Source organism: Oreochromis aureus, linkage group 22 (genome assembly GCF_013358895.1).
Source record: "Oreochromis aureus strain Israel breed Guangdong linkage group 22, ZZ_aureus, whole genome shotgun sequence".
Taxonomy (NCBI): Eukaryota; Metazoa; Chordata; class Actinopteri; order Cichliformes; family Cichlidae; genus Oreochromis; species Oreochromis aureus.
The window spans coordinates 22,373,649-22,379,648 of NC_052962.1; positions in this window are offsets into that span (position 1 = coordinate 22,373,649).

Sequence of the window (6,000 nt, forward strand, 5' to 3'; positions counted from 1 at the left end):
GTTTGCAGTCAGCATTGACACCCTTCTTGAAAGTCAAAAAGCTCGATGGGCGCTCACAAAGGGTGACTCTCTCTGCTAAGGCCGGTAGACAAGGTCTACTAATACCTCAGTACGACACCAAGTTCAAAACAGTTCAGGTTGGTAATTTGTCTCTAATCTTGCTAACACATTATTATAGACTGTAAAAGTGTGATGTAGTCACAGTAGTGCCACCCAGCATTTCTGGACAGAGAAGTCCAGGCTTGAAGTATCCAGCTGAGCATTTAGGCCATTGCGAATCTGGTGTTTTGAAATCGGATGTGTGGAGCGATGGATGTGGATATCGCTTTACAGTTGATTGGCAACCAATCTCTTTCAGACTCTGGTTGCCCGGGCAACACTTTAATGTATTTATGACCTTGTAATATGTCAGTTAAGTTAGTTTTATTGTTATTGGCACATGAAAAATGAGACAACATGCCGGATAGAATATTCGGCATGTTTTGTGTTTTTTTTATTCTCCATAGGAATAAAAAAAACACAAAAATCTAATAAATAAATAGCACAGTTCAAACAGTGAATAAAAGATCTAGTAGTTCAGGTTATATAATGTAATACGAGGGGGGAGGGGGAGTTGCGGCGAGCAGCTACTACAAAGTCTGATTGCTTGTGGGTAAAAACTTTGTCATTTTAAAAGTCCTTGCTTTAATGGACCTGAACCTTTTGCCTGATGAAAGTAGTTGGAACAGGTGATGGGCAGGGAGAGAAGAGTCAGCGGGAGGTGAAGATGGTTGTAATGTCTGGCAGCTCTGTCCCAGTGGTCTTTCCAGCAGTTTTAATGATTCTCTGGATGGTTTCCTGTTCTGCCTTTGTGCAGCTGGAGGACCGGGAAGCCACACAGTATGTCAGCACACCCTCCATTGCAGAAATTGGCCAACAGTCTTTTCTGTCATTGGTTTCCTGAGGTAAAACAGATATTGTTGGGCTTTTCCAATGTCCAAGGCTATGTTAGAGTTTGAGGACAGCCCGAAGAACTTGAAACAGGTGGCATGCTCTACATCCTTGCTGCTAATGTAGGCGACCTGACCTCTGGAAATATGCAATTCTTTCTTTTGTTCTGCTGATGTTCAGACAGAGGTTGTCGTCAGAGTGCCAGACTGCCAATGTATCCACTTCTTTCCCATAAGCAGACTCGTCTCTTGGTGGAGATGAGGTCAAGCACTGTGGTGTCATCCACAAACTTAAAGATGTGGTTTGGGAAGGCGGAGAGCAGTCGTGTTTGTAAACAGTGTAAACTAATGTGTGCTCTCACATCAACTGCTTGCGTCATAGTTTATCTTGGGACCTCTGTGTTTTTCACCTGTGATCATTTGAAGTCACCAAATATCACTGAATTTCTGTAGTCTCTGGTCACCACATCATTGTGAATCACCCCCTGCGTGGACCCAGTTTAAGAAACCGAAGGCAACTGCATGCCCAAGAGATTCAGGGATTCATATGTATATGATATGAAAAAAGTCTTCTATCCATTTACCAGTTAATGGCTTAAAAAAAACCCACTAGTCCAGAAACATAGAAGCAAACACCACCAGCTGTGAACATTGGACCCAAAAAAGGCTTCATGGTGGATGGTCTGGTGCTCGCTACTATTGCAGAAGGATTTGGTGGATTCTTTGTAGACCGTTGTTACCCATTTTACACTAGACTGTTTACATTTAGGCCAATTATTTACAATTTGAATAAAATTCTTTGATGACATTAAAGGTTAACTTATTTTTCCTTTTAGGAGACACTGTAAAATCTGTAAAATCACAGAAATAACTCCCTATTTTCTTTGAAGCATTTATACTAATTGTGTTAGCAAGTGTTTTTCCATGAATCCAGTGCATATGGAACAACATTAATATTTCATTAAAAGTTGTAGTTTTCTGGCAAATGTTTACTCTCCTTTTAGCTATCATTTAGCCTCCACCAGCTTCTAAGAGAAATACCTGTCAGGTCTTTAAGTCTTGTTCTATTAAGTGGGCAGTTGTTAGTTTTATCTTCCTGCAGCATGATGCTATGCACTAGTGTACAGCAAGTCCTCAAAACAGCTGCCTGCTGTGTCCGAATACTATTCTAATGAGTTGTGAGAGTGACCAACAGCAATTGTCTCCATGTTTTGTCTTTTAATGCAAAACATCTTCTACAGTTTGCTTTCAATAGTTAAACTCCTTTTTGACTGATCAAACAGGGCTGGCTTTTACAATATTGATTTACCATTTAGATTCAATGCTAGATTCACAGCTGATGACATCATATTATGTGATGTTGCTGATTTTAAATTGCTATTTTTTTTTTTTTTAATTTAACCAACATGAAAGATCATTGAAATTTGACCTCATTTCCGAAGCACGAGTCCTTGATTGTGATGTTTTAATGAAGCAAGTTATCCGCCCCGAGTGGGAACAGTCTTCCGCCTGCAGTAGTTTTTAATTGGCCCGTAATTTTGCATTATGACTGTGGGAATTTGGCACTAGAGTAGCCCTTGGAACCATTATTAATAAGAAAGTATTGCTTACAGATTTTTTTTTTCAAAGCTTTAATTTTATAACAAACTGATGACCTTATGACATTTATTGTTCATCTTTTATAAAAACTTCAGTTTTGCAGGTTATTGTGCACTCATTACTCCATCATAACCTAAGTGTGGCACTACACTGACGCACTTTGACCACATCACAAACCATTTAGAGCTGTTTGAAATCTCTAAAGCATATGAAGTTGTGTTTTTTTTCCCACCACGTAGCGGCTCCGTCTGGCTCACACATACAAAATCTCTTTGTCTGCAGCTGTTTTTCTTGCTCTCTCTCCTCCCTTTTCTCCCTCTCAGCCCTTCACCCTGTCATGGATCAGAGAACATGTCCCAAAGTGCTTTACAGGCAACACACGTGCAGCATGTCCCTGCATGCTGATGTGACTTTACAGCTCCAACCTTGTACAGTAGATATGTGTGTGTCTACACAGATGGTGTGAAGCTCCACTGGTAGTTGATGTGTGGCCCTACAAGAAACAGTGTGTGAATATTTCAAACTGCATTGACCTTGAAGCAAACGTTAGTGACTGTGAGAGAAAGTATATCACATCGTGTAGCCTTTATATATCATATTTTGAAATAAATTCTACTTTCTTCTATTGCATCTTGTCTCCACAGCTGTGGCCAGATGCTTTCATGTGTCCGTCCACCTGTTTCTTGTCAACCCAGCATCTCAGGAAGTTTACAGTTTTGACATGCACACTGAGCTGGACTCAGTGTGTGTGCTGGATAAATCAGGAGCCCCTGTAGAAAGAATTCTCACTCACATCTTGATTTGGTACCAATTTTACATCACATATCCTTCCTGACACAACCTTCCCAGGCTTGGGATCGGCACTAAGAATATGCTAGCTTGCAACCTCTAAAGCTAATTCTGTGCTTCCTTCCAGTCTCCAACTGGGGGTCTTAGATAAATCTATTACCACTACACCACAGAGCTGCTGATGAACACAAAAATGTGAGATTCTGTGTGGCTTTATGATTTTCTGTAAAAACATTTCCAGATCATAATTTAACACTAAGAAGGTACTTTGGTACACCATTGCTAAAAGTATTCACTCACCCATACAAATCATTGAATTCAGGTGTTCCAATCACCTTAATTCAATGCCCACAGATGTATAAAATCAAACACCTAGGCAAGAATTGTTCCAAGTGTCCATGAATGTTAAAGAGGTAAATATTACTTCTGAGTTGCAGTGAATTGATAGAAGAAAATAAATTGTAGAAAACTAAACAGAAGAAAATAGAAGAGAAATAACAATTTAACATAAACCAGTGACACACTCCGGGGCGTGATCAACCCTGGCAGGGCCTCCTTGAATGAGGGTGTCTAGTGATAATGGCTGAAACACCCAATGAATCCAAGGTCCACTACTCACGATGTGTCCCAAATTTTAATATGATAATCTAGAGCACATCTCTAATCCCTAAACCTAACCAAGGAAGGTAAAAAAAAAAAAGGCAGATTAGCTTGGGATAAAAGACCGAAACACCCTGTGAAGGTGAGGCACACAACGATGTGTCCCGCTGGTAAAGTTTCTGGGCTGCCTTTCCTCCTAACAGCCATCCTTCAAGACTTTCTCCATTTGAAGCAATGCATTATCAGGGATTGTAACATCTAGTCCTTTTATTGAATCAAATTGATGGGGGGGGATTATAGTGTGGGCAAAGGAACTCTTAATGCTTCAGCATACCAAGACACTTTGAATAACTTCAGGCTCCTAACTCTGATGAGCAAGTTTTGTGTGGAAAAATTTACTGGCCTGCACACAGTTTTGACCTCAACCTCACAGAGCACCTTTATGTTGAATTAGAGGAAAGGCTACGAGCCGGGTCTCCTTGTCCAACATCAGTGTCTGACCTCACAAATACACTTCTAGAAGAATGGTCAAAAATTCCCATAAACACAGTGAAGCTAATGTAGCTGCAAAGTGGGGACCAAAAATCCCTATGGATTAAGGATGGGATGGCACTCAAGTTCACATGTGTGAGGGTAGATGAGTGAATATTTTTCACTCATAATAAAATAATTAAAAACTTTATTTAATGATTGTTGGTACTAAATTTCATGGCGGTTATGTCTGTTGTCTTATTGGTGAGGGTTCAGGCACCACAAAGTGATCAGGATTCATCATGCTCGCATTAGGAGCATATGCTGCATCTTTTTAATATGAGTTGGAAAATTTAAGTTAAGCACCAAACATACATATAATTTGACAAAAAAATTGAGTTTAAAAGTACTTAAATTAACATTTTTTCATAACCAAAAACTAAATAAAAATTATATCTAGCCAGTCTAATAGTTTATTTATTATTTTTTGTTCTACTAAAGTAAATTCCAGTGTGAAACTTGCTGGTGTTATATTGCTTTCATCTTAGCACAAAGAGTGATATTACTGTGCATTTATGATAACCCCCGAGCCTCATTAGCCTAAACCAGACCTGGTCCATACAGCTCTGTCCATACATAACACTCATTACTCTGTATGTGCATTTGGTGTGTCTATATCTGCTCATGTGTGGACTCGGGACTGACCCCTTGTGCCGCTCACACATGACCTCTCCTCATCTTGGTCCTTTCTTCCCATTGGTCCCAACCTCTGCTGACCTCACTTCTGTTACCATGGGCACCAGAGGAATAAGGAAGTCCCACTGAGTGTTGTGGCTCTCTGAGCAGGCTCAGATAGTTTCTCTCTCTGGGTTTGTTGGCATTTACATGCTCATTAAGCTGGAAAGTTTTGACAGTAATGATGGTAATGGGGTTTTGTTTTGTGCAGTTTTTATAGATTTTGAAAATTTCCAATTTGACGGCTGTACACACCGTTCATAGCAAAGGGTGAAACAGTATAAGTTCTCCAGGGAAAGATTTTATATATATGTTATGCCATAATGTTGAAAATTGAAAGTTTTGGATAATTCTGCTGACTAATACTTGCAAATTTGTTGCCACTACATGCACAGAAATTCTCATTAAATCAAAAATCACATTAACTACTCTAGAGCGTTGTGAACTTGCAACAGAAAGTCTAAAAATTCCTTCAGTGTTAACAGTTGAGTTGAGTCCGGATCATGATTTAACAACAAAATAACACAGGCACTCAGCAACCTTACTTTTATAAATTAATTCAATCAGGATATGAGTTGGGAACCTGCTGGAGTTGAGTACCCTTCTGAAAAACCCAGATGACTTGCAGTCATTGCTGCAGACTGATCGCAACATGTTGGTAATCTATCTGCATTTATTAGCGGGCAATCTGTCTGAGTGCATGCAGCCACTTTGAATCAGACCACAACTATTTGGAGGCAGACTGGCTCCCAACACATCGACCTGTGCAATCACCTTGAGATTAAAATTGGTCACGCAGAGGTTGAGGGTTGAACACTCAACCTCTGCGTGACCAGCTGACCACTCCAACAACTTGCAACTGGTTCGACAGCAAAAA